Raw genomic sequence first — 21,570 nt, 5'->3', positions numbered from 1 at the left:
GGAAGGGGTCAGGGCGCCCGGAGAAAGCATCCCTAAGAGTGGAGAGCCTGCTGCGGCGGTCCCAGGGAAGGGGGGGTGCTGGGGGAGAGCCGGGAGCCAAGAGCCGCCCAGGGTCCCTCGGGCCGGAACGGAGCGCAGCCTTGAGGCGGTCGGCGCCCAGGCTCTGGTGAGCCGTCGCGGGCCTAGCGGAAGGCTGCGGAGAGCAGCTCGGCAGTCCAGGGCCCCCGAAAACATTACCTGACCCTCGAGATAGGGACGGGGCATCGCCCCCCAGCCCGCGTTCAGAACTGTGCGCTCATTCAATAATGCGGCGGATTCCGCCATCGCTGAGACGTGCGCCGCCGCCTAATGTACTCCAGGTGTCGCGGCGCGGCGGGGACTCCGGGCCGGCGGGGCGGGCGGCCCGGAGCGAGAGGCCAGCCCTGGGCCATCCTCACTGGGGCATCCGGCCCGGGAGTCCCCACACCCCGAGTTCCGGCGCGACCCGCCACTTGGTGGCGGCGGCCAGAGGCGCTGTTCTACGGATCGGGAAAGCTTGCGGGTCCCCTCCTTGGCGTGGCCGAGTGCTCTGGCGGGGACCAGCACCTCGGAAACTGGCCGAAGGGCCTAGCCTCCCCTTCTGCGTGGGCTCCAGGTCTGGGCTGGGGCCAGTAGTAGGAGTCAGATGCGGTGGCAGGGGGAGAGGCGCCCTCAAAGAGCACAGGTGGAGATCCTCCAGCCCAAGCAAACTCACCCAGTCCCGGGGTACTACAGCAAACAAGTGCACCCAGCGTCGGTCTATAGTGGAGCTTTTGGGAGGGCCTGTAGTTGAAAGGGGCTGTGCTGGTGGGGTTCAGTTCAGATCGTAGAGTCACAACTGAAAACAGACATTGATGCTTTAAGTTGGGGAGGAGAGAGCGTTGGGGACAGTGGGGGAAGAGCTGCGACCAGGCCAGCATATATCTAGAAACCGGCTGCCGGAGGAGGTGGTGAAGCCCTCTCTAGGTCATTTAGGCAAGAGGGGGAACTCTAGGAACTGCCTTCAAATCACTAGGAGACCCAGCCATAGAAAAAGGGAATGCACTCCTGTGTGACCCCAGATATGTGGCCCCACCAGAACTTGAGTTGAAATGGCTGCTTTAGGGGCTAGAGACAGTCCAGACCTCAAGGGGCAAAAGCTTTGAAATCAGACCTGGCTTCCCATTCTGGCTTTGCTGCCCACTAGCCGTACAGCCTTAGGCGTGTTATGCAATCTCTACAACAGGTATCCTCCTCTGTGAATGGAAGTAGATATTCTGAGACTAGAAAGCTGTTGGCATGATTAAGTCAGGCTGGCCCTGTAAGAAAAGTTCTTAACACAGGGCTTGGTACACAGTAGGGCTGAATCAGTGGTTGATAATGATAAAGCAGGGATGGAGGGGGGTAAGGGCGTGCAGTGAAGGACAGGGACAGGATTTGTGACTCAGAGTTCCCTTCATATGGAGAAAACCACTCCTGAGTTATGTCTGGTCAGTCTGAGTTCTTGAAATATGGGATTCATTAAACATATCAATCAGTGTTGGAACAACATCTGCCTGCAAGGAACTGGGGGTGGGGCCCAAGCATGTATGCAGTCAGGGCCCTGCCTGTAGCTGAGAACAAGGTGAGACCAGGGAAAGCTAAATAGAAGCACTGGGGAGTGAATGGCACAGAGAAGCTAAGGGCTGCAATTCGAACAGGAGAAGTTCAGTTCCGCTTGAATAAGGCTTCCTGCAGGAGGAGATAGCATTTGGACTGGGCCTTAAAGGAGTGTGTAGAGTGTGGATAGACCTTAAAGTGGGACTGTTTGTACATTAGAGTGTTATTTCCTGGAACTACAGTAGTTAAAGAACAAAAAGATGAATATTTGAAAACCACAAAGATGACTCTGGTCAGTAGTGACTCTGGAGATTAGAAGGGTCACAGAGGTCATTGGGTCCATTCCCCCAGCTCCAGAGTAGGACTGATGTTGATGTCTCATCTGTGCATCAGATGGGTTCAATGTGAGGATTATCAGGAAGCTTGCCTACTGGTGATGGCACAGTTTGGCTGGGCAGGGACTTGTCACAGGCCATGTTGGTGGGGGAGTCCTCATTAAGGCCATTATGAGTTCAGAGCCTTGATCTTTCCAGAGCTTCTGCTGCAGGCTGTGAAGGGTGATGAGATGGGCAGAACTATCAAGAAAGCCAGAAAAAAAGTAGACAGGTCCAAAGACTTTTATAGCTGACGTTCAGCGAGAACAGACCCATTGATCAGAACTTGCCTATTGTAATGCATGTGATTAGGAAAAAGAATATATATATGTATAACTGAGTCACTTTGCTGCACAGCAGAAATTAAACACCGCATTGTAAATCAACTATACTTCAATAAAATTTTTAAAAATAAAATAAAAGTGAAATCCTCCCAGTTTGGAAGCAGAAAAAAAAACCTCAGTCTTTACTGAGCACTTGTTACCTGACAGGTGATATAAAGACACATAGGGAGATCAGACAGAGCGTGGGGGTGAAGGCCCTGGGGTTTCACTGCCTGGGATGGGTCTGGCCTCTGCTAATTGGGACTCTGTTTCCTTGGCAAGTTACTAACCAGCTCTGTGCCTCAGTTTTCTCATCTGCAAAATGGGGATGATAACAATAGAACTTAAAGAGTATCCAAAGATTTATGATGTATATAAAGTATTTGGAAAGTTGCAGGCACGTATTGAGCATTTAGGAGTTTGTCTTTCTTCTCCATCGTCATCATCATCATTGCTCATTACTGGCCATTGAGTAAGGGATCTAAGGATGCGGAGATGTAACCTTCATACATCATACTCGTAAATAAACCTAAACTTTCCTAATCCCTTCTCCCAAAGGCCTGGCCCAAAATCTTGGTCATAATGGGAACTCAGGGTTTTTTGTTTTTGTTTTTCTTTTTGCCATTGAGGCTGTCTTGAAGTCAGTATGATCCTGGCATGAGTGTTTTGTGTCGTTGGAGAGGAGAAGAACCATACCACTCCTTTATGTGTCCTTGTGGGTGGGGGTCTTATTCAGCAGAAAAACCTTGTATGGAAAAGGCACAGTACTGGGCACCACAGGTGTGCAAAGACTAAAAAGATCCAAGTCCTGCTCTCCAGCTTGGGAAGAGCAGGGAAGGAGATAAAGTTTGTCACTTTGCCTCCCCAGTGCCCGCCCTGCTGGGAGCTTGTCAGCCAAGCCTCTCAGCCACCATCAGCCGTGGAGCTTCTGGACCCTTCCACAGGCAGACCCTGGGGACCCTAATGAGATGAAAGTGGAATATGACCCTCTTTCTTCTTATTCACCGTGCCCCTATCTCTACCCTGCAGTGGATCCCCCAGAGATGGGATGTCTATCCCCTCAGCTAGACATCCTCATTGTTCCCAGCCCACCCACAGGGCTGCGGGTCCTTGAGAAACTCAGACAGCAGCTCACCTTCATTTTGCCCTCTGTGAACCTCTTTGTCTCCCCTCCTGCAGTGACAGCTTCCTCCAGCAGCAGGGACTTCCCTTCCATCCTCTCCCCTCATTGCTTAGGACGGAACTATGGTCTTAGCTGGCCTAGCTTGGCTCTTGCTGTATAGAAGGGAGTTTTTGGAGAATTAAAAAGCCCTCTTTTCTCTCCTTAATGCCTGACTTTGGAGATTCTTGTCTCACTATAGGCTTCCAGATCTTACTTACATTGTTCTATTGCAGTTGCAAAGAGAAAGGATCCATCACAATCCTCCCCAGGTAGTGACAGCCTCTGGCTGGCTCAGGGAGGGTCAGCTACAAAACAAGCTTTAAACATGCACTAACACATTCCAAAATCGGTGTCTCGTCTGGCTCTCATAGCTTAATGCCCCTATCCGAACACCACCGAACCATGGGCTACCCTCAGGAATTCATAGCCATTTGAAACTATTTTCCCAAAACGATTATGAGCTCCAAAGTCACCCACACGCCCTCAGTGTGGAGTGCTTGCTCTAGAGAGCTGTGGTCCAGGAAGGAGGGTCCCCATCCCCCAACATGTAAATCCTGAGTGTACCAATTCTTAGTTGAAAGCCCAGAAGGTTACCAGCCAGGGGAGAAGGGGAGGAGACTGGAGTCGGTCACCTCATAAGCCAAAAATAAATAAGCTCCCCCAAAATTCCATGAAGGGTTTTCATACTCTGTACTTATGACCTTCACGAGATGAATAAAATTCCTCCTGGAGGAAGACGTCAGTGTGGTCAAACATGCCCCCATCTCCACCCCCACCGCCTCTATCCCAAACTTCCTCCACCTTCGAGCTTACTGAGCTGGAGTGATGATCATTATGTGTGTGGCCTGGGAGCCCAACTGGATTCAAATCCTTTCTGCTTGGGTGACCCTGGATAAGTCCCTCTGGGCCTCATTTCCTCATCTGTAAAATGGGTAGAATAACGACTTCACAGGCTGATGTGTGCTTTAGATGATCTCTACGTGGTTCACTCATATCAAGTGTTTGGAACAGCATCTGGCACCCAGTAAGCCCTCAGTGCCTGATACCAGGCACTGCGTCAAGCATTTTCTCACATCTCAGCTAGGCGTCACTATGGAAGTCACTACAGCAATCACCAGGTTACACGTGAGAAGTTAAATGGTTCATCCAGGGTCATGCTGACTGAGTAAAAGGCGATGTTTGGTGTTTGCCCTTAATCCACGCATAATGTCTCTTCAGGAGGGCACAGAAAGATGAATAAGATGCCCTTGCTGGAAGATACTGTCTTCAGGGAAAATGAGATCTGTACGCAAATGGCCATCCTCACATGGGCACTGGTCCAGGAGAAGCAGCTCTCTCCTTCAGACTCAGCTAGACAGCGATTTCCCACTCAAGATGCTGGCTTGGTGAGAAGTGGTCCTCACGCCCTGCCTTTTAATACGGGAGCCTCTTTCCCTCACTTGCCTCCCTGCTTAGGGCCGAGTGGGGCTCTACCATCTGCCCCCAAGTCCCAATATTCTGCGCCACTCTGACTGCCTCTCCAACCCTCCTCAGGGTCTGGGCTGGGCATTGCTCTCCTCCCTTCCCTGCCTCTGCTTCCCCTAATCAAAACCTGCTCTGAGCTCCAGGCCTGACGAGTTAATTCATGCTGCACAGCACTGATGAGTGATGACAGCTTCATGTGTCCTTCGAAGTGATTTGCATTTTAACTGGGCTATGCCTTGAGCCAAAGGATCAAGGGGCTAATGACGGAATTTCAGGTACCAGGACCTGGAATAGGTGAGACCAAAAAGTTGAGGCAAGGGACCTGCCTGGCCTGGTCCGGCCCCTTACCCCACTACTCCATCGCCGATCAGATGGGTTCTACCTGGGCCCTTGTGGATGATGGGCGGCATCCTGTAACATAGAAGAAGAAGCCGGTCTGTGGCTTGGGTGATGCTGCCCTAAAGCGGGCAGAGGTTTTTCCACGTGGCATGTGGGGTGAGTTAGGCAAGTTGCTATAGCAGTGTGCTCCAGGATTCCAAACAGGATGACACAGAGAAGGGGCTCCTGCCTCCGTAGCTGGGGCTGACAGCTTTCTTCCCCCAGCGGCATCACCCAGCTGGGCCAGGCTACAGGAATCCTGACCCTGCAGATTTCCAGGACCTGTTTCTTTGCAGACTGAGCCTCAAGAAGGCCATGGAAAAACCATGAAACGAGTAAGTGGATGCAGCTCCCAACAGTCTGCAAAGAGCGCTCCCGGGTATTTGTTCTGTCAGTCAAAATAGGCCAGGTGAGGTCAGAGGTCCTGTCGAGGCTGGTATGTCCATTAGATAGAGGGGGAAACTGAGGCTTTTCAAAGTTAAATGATTTCCTGTGATTTCCCCAAGATCACATAGGAATTCAGGGACAGATCTTCTGGCCAAAGATGAGATTAGAAACCTAGTTTGCTACACTCGTCAGAGGAACTTAAGGAGCAAGCAGTGCTTCGGCCAAAGGAATGAAGTTCTAATGGTAGATTTTCTACATCTGTGGCAGGCAGGTAGGACAAGATCATTGAAATCATTCTCTGTAGACCACTGGGAGTGTCTGCAGTCTCCACCATCTGTCCTTTCTGTCTTGCCCATCCCCAGGCCCTCAGACTACTGCTTTCTCCTACTGCCAGGAAGAAGACCACAAAGTGAGGTCCATCTCCTCTCCTTCTACTGGAATTGCTCTTTTCCTGGAGCTCATAGCCTCTCGTATTTGGTGACTGGTGGCAACCATAAAGTCCCATAAATAGTATGTAGACAGAGCTCTTCTCTGAGTTTATTCCCACCACTTACCACATATGCAGGGTCAGCTACATAATCTGTGGGGCCCAGTGTGAAATGAAAATACAGGGCTCCTTGTTTAAAGACTATTAAGAATTTCAAGGTGGCCACGGCAGAGCATTAAACCAAGCAGGGGCCCTTCTGAGTGTGGGGCTGAGCAACTGCTCACAGAGTTCTCCCTGCAGGCTTGTGAGTTGGCAAGGAAGGCGCCAGGATCCCTCTTGACACATGAAGAAACTGTGTGGCTCATCCATTTGGCCAGTATGTACTGAGCACCCACTAAACCCCAGGCATCTCCAGGTTCTGGAAATTCCAAATCAGATAAGGCTCAGCCTCTGTGAGGGCAGGAAGGCACAGATCACACATGGGCTGCAGGGCCCATGCAAAGTGCTGGTGTCCGTAGATGCAGGGGTGCCCATAGAGCAGTTCTGAAGGCACACAGCCAGGGCTGTGGAATGATTTTTAAGCCATGGAATTCAGAAGATGCTTCTGTCTCCAGTTACTGCCTCAAGACCCCTTTGAGAACCTTTCGGGGGGACCTTCAAGCATTTGATGCTGGGCTCTGGAGTAGCCCTCTTGGTGAAAGCAAGAAGCCAAAACTTGAAATTCTGGCCTTTCCACAGCCACGGGTATTGGTGCTGCCGTGGTCCTGCTGGGCTAATCCTTCTAAATAGGAGGTCACTTCTCGGGTTTTTTACCTGCCCACTTCAGCCTCCCCTCTTGGTCTGCAGACAATCAGCAAGTCCAGTGGTCCTCATTCATGGGTGAACAAGAGAATGACGGTGTAAAACAAAACTGTTCACTGACCCCACCAGAGCACACCATCACTCTCCATGATGGAGCCTGGCCTTGGCATTTTTTTTTTTTTTTTTTTTTGCGGTACGAGGGCCTCTCACTGCTGTGGCCTCTCCCATTGCGGAGCACAGGCTCCGGACGCGCAGGCTCAGCGGCCATGGCTCACGGGCCCAGCCGCTCCGCAGCATGTGGGATCCTCCCAGACCAGTGCACGAACCCGCGTCCCCCGCATCGGCAGGCGGACTCCCAACCACTGCGCCACCAGGGAAGCCCAGCCTTGGCATTTTTTTAAAGCTCCCCAGTAATTCTAATGGGCAGCCAAGGCTGAGACTCATCGGTGTCATCTAAACCCAATCCCCAGTCAAGCGGAAGAGAAAACACTGTCCAGGGAAGGGAAATGACTTTCTCAGGGTCACAAACAGTCAGTGGTGAAACCAAGATGTAACCAATTGTCCTGCTTCCCAGTTTTCCAGCCCACCTCTCCAGCCTGCAGTTTCACAGGATTCATAGCCAGGCTGGGCTGGAGACACAGTGTGGAATCAGAGTTTGAGAGGCTGAGGCACAAGGGGGCATTTGAGATGGGAGTTGGTATTTGGAGGGTTATTCATTTAGTGACCTTGTCTGTGCCCCCCACAAGGCCATAAGCTATTGATCACTGTGTGGCCCCAAGTGGGACAGAGGAAAGCCAAAGAGGGGCTATGGGGACACCAGTTTGGCTGAGGATCCTGGTCAGAACTGCTCACAGACAGATGGACTGGCACGGTAGGGGGTGTCCAGCAGGGGTTAAACAGAGCCGATCAGGGTCATTCCAACCCTGCGATTCTGGGCCCCACTGAAGCAGTTGTGAGTCTTCAGGTGAAGGAAGCACCTGACTCAGGATGGGAACTGTCAAAGAGAAGCCCAGGTGGGGTGGGGAAGGGATGCTCCATCAGGAAAAAGAGGACAGGCTTGCCTGGGGGAGGCAGAGCAGGAAGCCCCTGGGACCAGCCTGAGGCCCAAACTCCCTCCTGCCCCCATCCACCCAGACCTTCCTCTATAGCAGACAAAGTGAGGCTAAAACACGAACTGAGTGTGTAGTCACTTCCCCTGCTTAAAATCCTCAGTGGCTCCCTATTGCCTTAGGTTGAGTCCAGCCTTTTCAATAGAGCTCACCAGACCCTGAATAGCCTGCACTCAGGACTCCCCTCTAGCAGCACCATGTGCATGGGCACGTCTACACCCCTGTGGCAGCTCCACTAAACTGAGCTTCTTAGTGTCTCAAACGCACCAGCTGTCTCTGTCCTTCACTCACATTGTTCCCTACATCGCATTCGACCCCCTCCTTTCTGCTGGCTGTCTCTCACTTATTCTTCAGGTCTTCCTCCTGAAAGCCTCACCTGACTTAGTCAGACCTTGGATCAGTTACTTTTGTGATCTCAAGATGCCTATACTTCTTACAGTGTTATACCCCATACACAACACGATATTATAATAGCCTGGACAGCTTTGCCCACTGGACTGGAGCAGGGACCACATCTCCTGTCAGTCTCTGTATTGCCAGCTCTCCCACAGTGCCAGACGTAGTACTGCTCAAATAATATGTGTTGAATGAATGTAAGAACTGTCTAAGTCAACAGAAAGATATTTAAGGGCAAGATAGATGTCTTATGTTTCTTTGCAGATGCACCGCCAAGAGGTCCCAACACAGTGGCCTGTATTAGGTGCTGTGCTAGGGGCTCTGAGGGATAAAAGTTAAGAGATAAGTCCTGTCCTTCAAAGAGTTTATGGTCTAGTAGGAGAGAGATCTTTGGATAAATAACTAATACAGGGCTTCCCTGGTGGCGCAGTGGTTGAGAATCCGCCTGCCAATGCAGGGGACACGGGTTCGAGCCCTGGGCCGGGAAGATCCCACATGCCGTGGAGCAACTAAGCCCGTGTGCCACAACTACTGAGCCTGCGCTCTAGGGCCCATGAGCCACAACTACTGAGCCCACGTGCCACACCTACTGAAGCCCGTGCACCTAGAGCCTGTGCTCCGCAACAAGAGAAGCCACCGCAATGAGAAGCCCGCACACCGCAACGAACAATAGCCCCCGCTCGCCGCAGCTAGAGAAAGCCTGCACGCAGCAACGAAGACCCAATGCAGCCAAAAAAAATAAAATAAAATAAAATAACTAATACAAGGGAGGAAGTAATAAAAGCTGTAAGAGAGCTACAGATAAAAGACTCTGGAATTTGAGAGGTGAAAAAGAGATGATTTGTAACTGCAAGAAGAGCAGAGAATATATCTGGGGAAGAGCCTGATGTTTGGTTGGCAGGATGCTGGAGTATGTGCAGAACTGCAAGAATGGAACATGGGCTGAGGCCACCGAGAGAGGACTGAATGCCAACTAAGGCATTTGGATATAGCAGATGGGAGCCACTGAAAGTTTTTGAGGGAGGGTAGAGCATGTTCTAATGTATGTTTTGAGAAGCTCCTTGGCGGGGCGGTGGGGGATATGGGTGTAGGTTGAATGTGACAGGACAACAACTAGAAGCAAGTGGATTGCTCAGATGGCTACTGCAGCAACCCAGGCAGGAGGATGCCAGAGCCTGATGTAAAGGTGGTGAGAGGAGAGAGGAAGAGGGAACCTGTGGGGGGCAGAATGGAACATCCTTGGTCACCAGGGAAGGAAAAGGAGAGAATATGGAGGAGGGGGGTGTTAAGGACCAGGAAGTTGAGTGGATCCTGGGCATGTCGACTTTGCGGGGCTCTTGGGCAGGTGGAAATGTTGGCTGGGAGCTTGGAAGCGAGTCTGACTTGGAATGTTTTGACTGGGAGCCTGTCACGTATACATGCTTAGTGGCACGCGGGCCTGAGAGAGAGGGAGAACCCATGGCATGGGCCCTCCTGTCCCTCTATCCCCTTTCCAGGCCCAGAAGCAGTGATTCATGCCCCAAACTTAAAGAGAACCCAGATTCTGATTTTAAAAGCCTTTCAGAGCAGAAGAAACCAACGAGAAGGCCAGGCCAGACCACAAGCCAAACATCAACTGTGGAATGTGCTTGCTGCTGACGGTGAGGCCAGCCAGGGGCAGACATGCTGGCAGGCTTGGCAAGAGGCCCCTCCGGTTGTCCGGAATATGTCAAAATGGTCACCGAGATGGTCCCTGCTCTTTCCTCTCTCTTCCGTGTGCATCTCTGCATTTGAGCACATCTTAAAACTAGCCCCTCCCCCCACCCCCAGTCTGTAAGTTGCACTGGTCCCCATGATCCTTGCTGTGAAAGCTCTGATCTGCCATCCGTCTTCCCACCTCTGCTCAGCCCGGAGGACTAGGACCAGGAGACAGGCAGGGGTCTGGGGGCTGCTCTGGGGGTGCCCAGAAAGGCTCCCGTGGCTTGTGGCAACCAACTGGTCTCCCTGCATCTGCCCTGTCCCTTGAGCTCCTGCACCCAGTAGCCAGAGGGATGCTGCTTGAATGTGGATGGGATCATGTCCTATCCCTCTGCCACGAACTCTCCGGGGCTCCCCTTCTTCTCTGGGTGAGAGGCTTGTATGATCTGATTCCCCTGCCTTTTCCACCTCATCCTCTACTCCTCCCCCACTTGCTGCTTCGGCTCCACCCACACAGTTTCCGGAATGTTCTTCAAACATACCTGGCGCCTTGGGCTTCGCACTTGCTATTCCTTCTGCCTGGATGCTCTTCACCAAAGAGCCTCTCTCGCTTCCTTCAGGTCTTAACTCCAACACCCGCCTCTCATGGAGGCCTTTCCTGCACCCCTAACTAAAATGTCAGCCTCCCCTGCATGCACCCCCTTATATAAACCCCCGTGCCTGCTTTAGTCCCGCTGGGGTATTTCTCACTAGCGAGCATTATTACCGATTTTATTTATTCACCTTGTTTATTGTCTGTCTCCTCCAACGGAGTGTCATCATGAGAGCAAGAATTTCTATATGTTGTTTTATGTGTGTATCCCAGGGTCCAGAGCAGTGCCCAGCCAGAGGAGGCAAGTAATAAGTAGTTGTGGAATGAATGAATCAATGAAGACCTCCCCCCAGCCTGCAGCAGCCTGAAATCCCATTAGTTAATCCCCTTTGAGATAAGTATCACCCTCTCCCCAGTCACCTGTCTTAGGATACCAGTCTCCTAGGCGTTCAGTCCTGACACTTCGCAGGCCATTGGTTAGTAAAGCCTTTCTTTCCAGACAAGAGTGTGGTGGTAGTTGCTGGCGGGCTGCTGAGGCGGAGGAGGGGATCTTGAAGGGAGAAGGGCCTTGAAAGGGGCCAAGTGTTCAGAGCAGGCAGCCCAGGCCAGCCCAGCTGGCCCCGTGCTGTTCAGTGTTATTTACTGTGACTCAGAGAGGACACAAGGAGACATGGGACAGACCTTGTTTTTTACACAGAAAAAACCTAGGTATGTAATGGACTTCCCAGGGAACAGCGGGGTGGAGCAGAAGTTTAAAATGCCTCGTTTCCCACAGAAGGGTAGTGATTCAGACATCCTCCATGGACCGCAGAATGTGGATGTGTCCTCCGGTACCCCAGAAGGAGCTGGGAGTGCCCAGAGAAGATGGCAGGGGCTGAACAGCAGACCCCAATAGTGGACCAGGTTATGGTCCAATCCCTGGGAACCACCAGACCAGATTCTGCCCTGGTGACTGGGGAGATGACAATAAACCCATTGTACATGTGGGGAAACTGAGTCTGAGCCCAGTGAGGTTCATATTTGGGGCATGTAACCACTGACTTGAGGTTTGAATACCAGCCCTGGCACTTACTAAGTGTGTGACCTTGGGCAGCTCACATCCTCTCTTTAGAATGTATAATGGGAATTATAACGCCTACCTTGTAGGATTAGTATGAATAAATAGAAATAATACTGATTACCAAACAACATGTCTGGCAGGGATGACGTGCTCAATAAATGTGTACTACTTGCTAACAGTCATTGGGGGCTTCCATGAATCAGGCTTTGTTCTTTTTTTTTTTTTAATAAATTTATTTATCTACTTATTTTTAGCTGCGTTGGGTCTTTGTTGCTGTGTGCGGGCTTTCTCTAGTTGCAGTGAGCGGGCTTCTCATTGCGGTGGCTTCTCTTTTTTGCAGAGCACAGGCTCTAGGCACGCGGGCTTCAGTAGTTGTGGCATGTGGGCTCAGTAATTGTGGCTCACAGGCTCTAGAGCACAGGCTCAGTAGTTGTGGCATAAGACTTAGTTGCTCCGCGGCATGTGGGATCTTCCCGGACCAGGGCTGGAACCCGTGTCCCCTGCATTGGCAGGCGGTTTCTTAACCACTGCACCACCAGGGAAGCCCCAGACTTTGTTCTGAGCACTCGTCTTCTCAATAATCCTAAAAGAGGGGTGCTGTTATCTCCCCCATTTTAGACATGAGGAAACTGATGCATGTCGTTAAGTAACTTACCCAAGGTCACCAGGGTCATAAAGTCACAGCCTGGGATTGGAACCCAGGGGGTCTGACTCCAGAAACTGCAATTCCCAGAGGTCATGTGACTTGACTGAGGTCTTGCAGCTGCCGATAAAAATGAGATTCAGACTCCAAATTCAGGTTTGATCATCTCCAAAGCCCACCTTCTTTCCTGCTTTCCCTGTACTGCTCACACAGCTCTGGCCATATCTGTGTAACATCTGGAGTACTTCCACTTAATAATTTTCATTCAACTGACTTTAAATCAACTCAGTCTTTTCACTTACCTTCATCGTAAGCAGTAATTGCTGTGAAACCTAAGTTTTGATTTGCTTGTAATTTTTTAATATCCATTAAACATGAGTTGTCAAGTTTTAATGTTCACCCTTGTCCCACGTAAACTCTTCTCACCCACTATGCCCTAGGAGACACTAGGTCACCCTGTGCAGCCCTCAGCAAGGACAGGTGACCCCTAGTCCCTACTCATCCAGAACTGAAGTGCGACGGGGCTCAGGTTTGCCTGGGGGACGTTTTGACGAGACACACCTAGACTCCATTCATCTGTGGCATGATTTCTCAGCTGCCCTGGCTCTGTCTTCTTGGAGGTTTAGTCAAGGCCCCCTCCAGGGCTAGTATCCCCTTGGCACACACCAGGAAGAATACAGAGAAGTTGGCAGGTGTGGCCATTTTCTGTCGTGCTCAGCCCACCCCAGGGTGAGGCCCAGGAGGGCACTTTCCCACCACCTGGTAGCCAGGTCCCTTAGTGTTTCTGCAGTGCTGTTTGGCTTGGCAGTGGCCCCACTGGACTGGTGCCCACTGCTGATGGAGACGGGCCAGGGAAGAGGGGTCTGCCCAGGGTGCCCCACTCATGAGGGCGGAGGGGGCTTTTATGTGGAAGCAGAGGCCAAAAGCCCCAGATCAAAGCTTTGCTGAGCATTGCACTGGCCTGGAGTTGGGAAGGGGGCAGGGAGGGATGTGTTAGGGGGAGAGCAAGGAACCACTGGGGAGGGCAGTCCAAATAAGTCTGTTGTCTCCATGAAAGAAGAGGAAACCCCCAATCCTCTCAGTAACAAATGTCCTTAGAGGAGGTAGGTTAAAGTGGAGAGGAGGTTGCTGCTTTCTCTGGGCCCTAGCAGCTCCAGAAAGGCCTCCTCTTCCAAGAAGCCCTCCTGGATCACTGTCAAAGTGATGATCATATTTCTGTGAGCTTCTCTATCACATCAGCTGCATTTCATCGGCTATCATCTTATCAGCTCCACCCCCCCTCTCCACAAGGCTGCCTGTCCCTCGGGCAGTGGGCACTGTTCACTACCTTCCCTCTTACCTTCTCCTCCCCTGTATAGCGTCCCACCATCCTGCCCTACCTCCGACTCTTAGGGTCTTGACACTGCCTCAGGCAGTTCCTGCCAGCCCGCGCCCCTCTTCTTTAAACCTTGACTCCGCTCAGCCTGCTGGGCAGTAAAGCAGCTGCGGACTAATTCACATGGAGGAGTTCACGGCTAACTGAATATTAGACCTACCCTGCCTCTTCCTGATTCTATAGGAAAGGCTGTTTGAAATCAGCCATGGCTTAGCCCAGATGGACCAATCTGGGCCAACCCTGAATGGAGCAGAAGTGGAAACCAAAGCCTGGGACTGGATTACCTCTCTCACTAACTGGACCCTCCAAGCCTAGGGTAATGAAAAAGCCCTAGACTGTGGATGAGGACCTCTGGGTCAAGTTCAGGCTCCAATTCTAAACTTAAGTGAGCCATGTGCCCTCTTGAGATGTCCATTCAGTCCCTTCTAAAATAAATATTTGGCCTTCATGTTTCTAAAAGGTCTTCAGCGGCTGTGCTTCCATGCTTCTGTGAACATTTCCTGAGCCAGAACCTTGACTCTGGGTATAAAGCCACGTGTAACACAAGAAAGAAGTTGACAACAGGAGTTCTATTTTATTTTATTTTAAATTTATTTTATTGAAGCATAGTTGATTTACAGTGTTGTGTTAATTTCTGCTGTACAGCAAAGTGATTCAGTTACACATATGTATACATTCTTTTTCATATTCTTTTCTATTATGGTTTGTCACAGGATATTGAGTATAATTCCCTGTGCTCTACAGTAGGACCTTGTTGTTTATCCACTCTATGTATAATAGTTTGCATCTGCTAATCCTAAACTCCCAATCCATCACTCCCCCAACCCCCTCTCCCCCTTGACGACCATAAGTCTGTTCTCTATGTCTGTGAGTCTGTTTCTGTTTCGTAGATAAGTTCATTTGTGTCATATTTTAGATTCCATATATAAGTGATATCAGATATTTGTCTTTCTCTTTCTGACTTATTTCACTTAGTGTGATAATCTCTAGGTCCATCCATGGTGCTGCAAATGGCATTATTTCATTCTCTTTTATGTCTGAGTGGTACTCCATTGTATATATGTACCACATCTTCTTTATCTATTCATCTGTCGATGGACATTTAGGCTGCTTTCATGTCTTGGTTATTGTGAACAGTGCTCCTGTGAACATAGGGGTGCATGTATCTTTTTGAATCATAGTTTTGTCTGGATATATGCCCAGGAGTGGGATTGCTGGGTCATATGGCAACTCGATATTTTTAGTTTTTTGAGGAACCTCCACACTGTTTTCCATAGTGACTGCACCAGTTTACACAGGAATTCTATTTTAAAACAACTTCATCTAGAGCATGGGTGGACCCAGTGCATGGTTGGCCCTTCATCATCCACAGGTTCATGAGGATTCCTGGGCTTCAGAGGCCTCTTGAGAGGCCTCAGCGTCGTGTCTGCCTGGGGGGGGAACGTGGAACCTGAACATCCCAGATAAGTAGCTCTCCTTGGCTTGCATCCCTCCAGTGACAATTGGCCCACCACCTCACAAGGCAGGACTTTGTTTTCTAGCAAAGGCAGAGGGAATCATGAGCCCTTAACTCTCCTAAGGACCTAAAAGTGGGAGTGAACATTTGGGATAGTTTTGAAAGCATGAGTAACTGACATGTACCAAAAACCAAAGGGTTCTGCATAACCCTCAGGGAACCAAAGCACTTCCACTCCCCAGCCTCCTCCATCCGCACCAAGCCTAACTAATAGCATCCAGCTTAGCTTGTGTTCTGGTGGATCTATGTTGAGCTCTGTGCAGAGGGAGAACTTTTCAAATGGGTAGGGTGTATCCACTGTAGGGCGGGCCCTGCAGGCTTGGAAGGGATGGGCCCTCGCAATTCCTTTTTTTAGTTTGCATTCAAAGACCAGGGACAGACAGGCCCAGCAGTTCTCTGGGTCCTCACTGCCCTACTTCCTCTTCTTCAAGGGAAAGCCTTGCCACAAATTGCATATCCTGAGCTTTGTCTTTTTCTTAGTCCAAACACCCCCTGGGCTGGGGCTAACCCCAGATGCCCAGGGCTCTTGACCCACACACTCATGACAAGCAGGAGACATCTTAGGAGGTGGAAAACCAAAACCAAACTGTCTGAGCTCTTTGAACTGGTTAGTATGTCAGGAAAGGGAGGGACTCACTGTCTAATTCGTCTCCCCTAGAAATGGCCAATGGCCAGGAACAGAGTGGGCAGGGCCGCCACGTACAGCTGTGCAGGCTGCGCACTGCATAACTCAGTCAACTACAATGTAAACAGCCCCCTCTACAGTTGTGTAGTGAAGTGCAGTGACCTGGGAGTGGGGGGTACAGAAATTGGTAACCGAGTACATAAATGGGCTTCATTAAATCCAACACAGGGACTTAGAGATACAGCATTTAGTCCAGTGTGTGCTTTTAACAGATAAAGAAACTGAGGGCCAGAAAGAAGAAGAAATTGGTCCAAAGTCGTAAAACAAGTTAGAAGCTGTGCTGGGATTAAAACTAGGGCTTCTGAAGCCAAATTCAGTGCTCTGAGTTCCCTCCCTCCCTGAGGCTCTGAGTATCACATTCCCTGTCTACTCCTTGTTAGCAGGTTAGTGTGTGAGGTTAGTGAGGTTCTTGGAGGCCTGAATATTTCTATTCTTTCTCTCTCTTTTTGGTCTCATATTGTCTTATATGTCAGTAGGTGCATATTGAGCCTCTTTTGTGTGCTAGGCATTGTTCTAGATCCTGAGAATAAAGATACAGTCCCTTCCAGTGGAGTGCTGGTAAATGGTTAACAACCGATTCTGGCTCTTGGAATGGGGTGGAGAGAGTCCTTCTTTGTAGCCATTTGCCAGTTACTGTGGTGTAAATCCTCCCACCATGGTCAGCTTTAAGTGACCAACAGGCATCACTAGATGGGAAGATTGCACACAATTGTCTCTTGTGAGCAGGGACCAGCACACCACTCGTTCCTTCCCTTGTAGAACTTAAACTCTAGTGGGAGAATAAGCAAATAGCTCTTGTAGCTATCTGTTATTATGTTTAACTGTAAAAGAAACAAAGAAGATGCTTTGAGGGAGAGGAATGGATTCTCCATAGCATGGTCAGGGAAGATTTCTCCCAGGCTGTGACATTAAAACTGGAGGTGGAGAAGGAGCTGCCTGAGCAAAGATTGGGGGGAGACTGTTCCACACAAAGGGAAAGACCTTGAAAGAGCTTGGTTTGAGGAGCAAAGAGGAAGGCAGTGTGGCTGGAAGCAGGAAGTGGTGAAGTTCATGGCACAGGAGCAGACTGATCCTGCAGGGCCTGGTGGGCCCTGAGGAAGGGTCTGGAATCTACCCTACATGCAATGCGAGGAACCTGGAGGGTTTGAAGCAGGAAAGTTCCAGGATCTGATTGGCATTTTTAAAAGATCACTGCGGCTGCTGTGAAGAGCATAGCTTGCAGCTGAGCAAAATTAGAATTGAGGGACCAGTTAGAAGGCTCTTGCCAAAGTCCAGGCAGAAAAGGATGAGAATGACTTGGGCTGGGTGATGTCAGAGGAAAGAGAGAAGAGTGGACGCACTTGAGAGGGATGGAGAGGGTAGAACCTGCACGGTTTGCTGATGGGAAGTGACAGAAAATCCTGAGGAAGGACCTCCAAGCTTCTGACTTGAGCAATCAGGGTGGTACTGCCAAGTGCATCGATGGGGAGACTTTGGGGAAAAACCAGTGTGGAAGGGAAAATCTAGGGCACCTCTTTGGTCATGTGAAGTGAGGGATGCTAGAAGACATCCAAGTGAAAATGTTCTGTGGGCAGCTGGACATTGATTGTGGGACTCAGAAGGCAGGACTGGGCTGGGGTATGACTGGGGCTTCTTGGGAGCCTGGGCCAATTTGAGGTGAGTGGAGGAAGGCAGCAGCCCAAGGCCCCAAATACTCAGATCCTAAAGTGGATGCTGGGGTCACATCTCTTGACTCCAGTTTTTCCACGCAGCTTGGGTGTGTGTGTATGTGTGTGTGTTTGTTAATCAAGACTTCATTGCACTTTAAATGAACTTACAACACAGATTCATAATATCACTGTTGGTGTGTTTTAAAATCCATCATGGTAGCTCCTGAAAGCTTAAAGAAAGAGCTCCATTTTGATCAATGTCTCTACCTAGAGAGAAAGAAAAATGATGTAAGGCAGAAAATACACTGGCTTTCATCACCAAGACATCCGTCTTGTTCCTGACGGAGGTGATCCACGCGTTATTCCTGAGGGAGGTGATCCCTGGGATGGCTGTCCAAGGCTGGGAGTGAAAATAATGTTAATTACAGTAAATTTCAGCCTGGTGTTTCCCTTTTCAATTTTTAGGCCTGTTTTCCATGAACCTGACATCTGCTTAAACAGCATATTGGCAAACTCCTGATTTCTTTAAAAAATAATAAAAAGGGCAGATTTTTGCTCTCACCAGCACTTGCTGTCTTTCCATCTCCCCCCTCTGGATGCTTACGCAGTGTCTCTATTTCAGTCCACATCCACCTGCCCCTTCAAGCGTTTGGTCTCCACCACAGATCTTGGAGATGGGGCCCTCTCCACTGCAGGAGGCTGCCCAGCCTGTGTCTGATGGTTTCTGATTTAGAGGATTCTTCCTTCTGTAGGGCTGCACACGCTTTGGAGAGTTGAAGCATGTCGTGATAAGTCGCACATTAGCAAGCATGTGTTTATCTAGCACAAAATAGGACACCAGAACCGGTTTTTGATGAGACAAGGATGCTCAAGTAGGGGAGAGATGTTGGCAGGCCAGGGAAGAGGCGGGGACTGTCAGCACCCAGCATGTATCATGAGGGCACCGTGGAGCCTGGCTGGGGTGCAGAGGGTGAATTGATAGAGGGCCGAGGGTAAAGGGAGGGCTGCCCTGTGTCCCATCTGCTCATGTTCTACTCAGATGAATATTGAGTTAATTTGATAAGCTTGTCCATGGTCATTCATTCACTTGTTCATTCATGAGTTTGTTCTGTCCACTTTGTTGAGAGCCTGTTGTATTGCAGACACTGTGCAGGGAGCAGAGGTGAGGAGGGACAGAGCCCCCTCAGCTTGGTTAAAGTAGCCTCCCTTTTGGCACCAAAGGTAAGGTTAGCATAGGGTCTTCAATGCTTCAACTCAAATGAAAGCTTCTCAGAGAGGGCTATCATTGGTCCAGCTGGAAGGGTGTCATTTTCAGGTGTGAGTAGGGGGTCTTATCCGACCCCACCAAGGAGAGCTCTCAGCTGCCCTGCCTGCCCTCTCACAGACACAGCCAGCTTTGATGAGTATGCTCAAAAGCACTAAAAGATGTGTAGCCTGGGAAGCAGACAGGATGAGACCTCGGCACCAGCACCTGGGCCCCAGGCAAGTCAGTCTTGGACCTTTAGTTTCCTCACCTGTTCAATGGGGAAGAAATCCCAAATCACTCGTTAGAATTAAATGAAATACTCTTCTAAGGCACCTGGCCCATCCTGGCACTTGGTAGGTGCTCTGGGAGTGGCAGCTGAATCCCGCTGGGAGATTCGGGGAAGGAGTGGAACAAGAACCCTGCCCAGGGACTGGGGAGGGCTTGATCCCCACTCTACATGTGCCCCACCAGCTAGAAGACTGGGTCCCGGCAGGTAACCTTCCTTAGCCTCCGTTTCCCATTGGGGAAAGAGGCCCCAAGCCCACCCTTTGTGTGTGTTGACTTCATATTTGTCCATTGCTTCCCCTAATGTTTGCAACTCTAGGCCCCAAGGGGATGCAGGTGCAGTCCATGGCGTGGTTCCGTCCCCTGGACTCTCCGCCCCAGGTGGGGAGGGTTGGCTCAGGAGGCAGGACAGTCAGGGAAGGGCACAGGGTGGGTAGATGGAAAGGGTGAGTGGGACATGCCCTGGGCCCCCTGACAGGCAGGTGCAGGGTGGGGCTGACAATATGAGAAGGCATTCGGGGGTAGGGAACTGAGAGCAAAACCTTGGAGGGGAGAGGGGCAGCCAGCACTCCTGTTGTGTGGACTGCTTGTTAAGAGGCTGCCTGTAGGGACCTGATGAGGTGAATATGCGAGCTCTCTCCCAGCTGACACCTCTGTGCACACGTGAGGGCTTCCTCCAGACTCGGCTCTAGTGGGACCCAGAACTCTCCAGCCACGGTGGTCCCCCGCCTCATCTCACACACGAGGAAGCTTTCTGATTCTTACGTGTTCTTTTTCACACATTTAACGTTCAGGGGACATCAAAGTACATATTGATTTGGGTTCTTCTTCCCTGGAAGGTGGACATGTGGCCACAGAAATCCACGCCACAGCCGCTGGCAAGCTCAGAGCCGCTCGTGGCCAGAAGCAGCAGTGGGTGTGGACCAGGGATGCTCTGGCTCCCAGATGAGATCACTTCCCTGAGATTCCCCTAAGAAACAAGTGCTATGCTCATTCCGTGGGGAGGGACGATGCCTTTCCATGGAAGTCACTCTCCAATTCCCTCTGCCTTCTCTCTCTGTCCAGTCTGGGGAAAGAGCTGGCCCTTCAGACTGAAGGCACCTCCCTCCCCTAAACCCACCCCTCTCTCTGGACTCCAGTGGGGAGAAATCATTGCCACCTGTCATTACCCCTCCCCACCCTGTCCTCTCTGGCTAATCCCTTGGCCACATGTGCACGCGCATGCACACACAGCACACACACGCACACACCAGTTGCTGCCAGTGAGCCGTGTTCTGACCTGCGTGAAGCTAGGGGAGCCAAGGATAGGAGAGCCCATCCAGAGATCAGGTTCTCTCCTGCTTCTTCAACAGAGGGAAGGAGAAGGAAGAACGGTGGTTGGAGGAGTATGAAGCAGGGTAGACTCCATAGCGTTTATTAGTGGTTGGAGGAGTATGAAGCAGGGTAGACGCCGTAGCGTTTCCTTCTGAGGAAAAAGGCCGTGTGATAATGACCAGTTAGCAGAGAGACATGAAGCCACACCCAGAAGGCAGTCATTGTGTAAAAGAGTCAGACGCTGATTAAGTTGATAGAGAAGCTAGGAAACAGGGTGGTCTTTGCCAAGAGTAGGGGGGACGCATTTGTCTCTCTCCTGGGGAGACCCAAGTGTGGGCAGGTTTGCTCTAAAGCACCAGGGGGGCAGCAGGGCCTCGTGGTAAGAACTGGCTTGATATCACCAGACCAGCCCCCGCCCGATCATGGCCCCCAGTTCTAGCAGCAGGGCAGTGGCAGCTCAGGGCTAAGCCACTGGGGGGCAGCCGGGAGGGTGTTACAGCTCACTTTCGTAAGTGGTTTGAAGCTGAGGGGCACTTGTGTTGGACCCAAGTGCTAGAGAGGAGGGAGGGAATGGCCCCAGTCCTGGCAGCCAGCCTGATAGAGACCTGCAGGGGCAATGGCCCTCTGCTTGCCCCCTTGGGGTGCCCCAGTGTTCAACTGCCTACTCCTCCCCTCCGAAGGGAGATGAATTTGGAAATGAATCCAGAGGAGAAGGGTGACACAGACTCAGAACATCCTGACTGTTAAGGTTTTCAGACCACCTGGTCTAGCTTCCTCCTTTTCTATATTGGAGACTAAGGCCTGGGGAGAAGTAACTTGTTTAAGGTTCAGCCAGTCAGTGACAGAACCCAGGGGAGGACCCAGGTCTCCTGGTGCCCAACCTAGTTCTACTCATCACAGCAGCCCTAGCTCTCAGGAGGTGGGCATTGTAGTCCCATGTCCCCTTTTCTGAGTCCTAGAATCAGCTGTCCTAAAGTCAGGAGTCCATCCTCTGGCCTTTGACCTTGGCAGTGGTCCTCCAGCCATGTCTCCCTCCTAAGGGATCATGGCTCCCAAGCCTAGAAGATCCCAGGGAGAGAGAAGCTTTGGTCACTCCAAGGCCATATAGCCA

The 21,570-nt window shown here is 50.8% G+C and overlaps 1 protein-coding gene across 1 annotated transcript in view; it reads left to right on the top strand.

The window, feature by feature from the left end:
* The window catches only part of ITGA11 (integrin subunit alpha 11), a 127,737-nt gene that overhangs the window by 524 nt on the left and 105,643 nt on the right, over positions 1-21,570 (top strand). The window lies entirely within an intron of this gene.

This window comes from Monodon monoceros, unplaced genomic scaffold (assembly GCF_005190385.1).
Source record: "Monodon monoceros isolate NGI ecotype Baffin Bay Population unplaced genomic scaffold, NGI_Narwhal_1 Super_Scaffold_21, whole genome shotgun sequence".
In the NCBI taxonomy this organism is placed as follows: domain Eukaryota; kingdom Metazoa; phylum Chordata; class Mammalia; order Artiodactyla; family Monodontidae; genus Monodon; species Monodon monoceros.
This window is presented reverse-complemented; position numbering and strand designations above follow the sequence as displayed.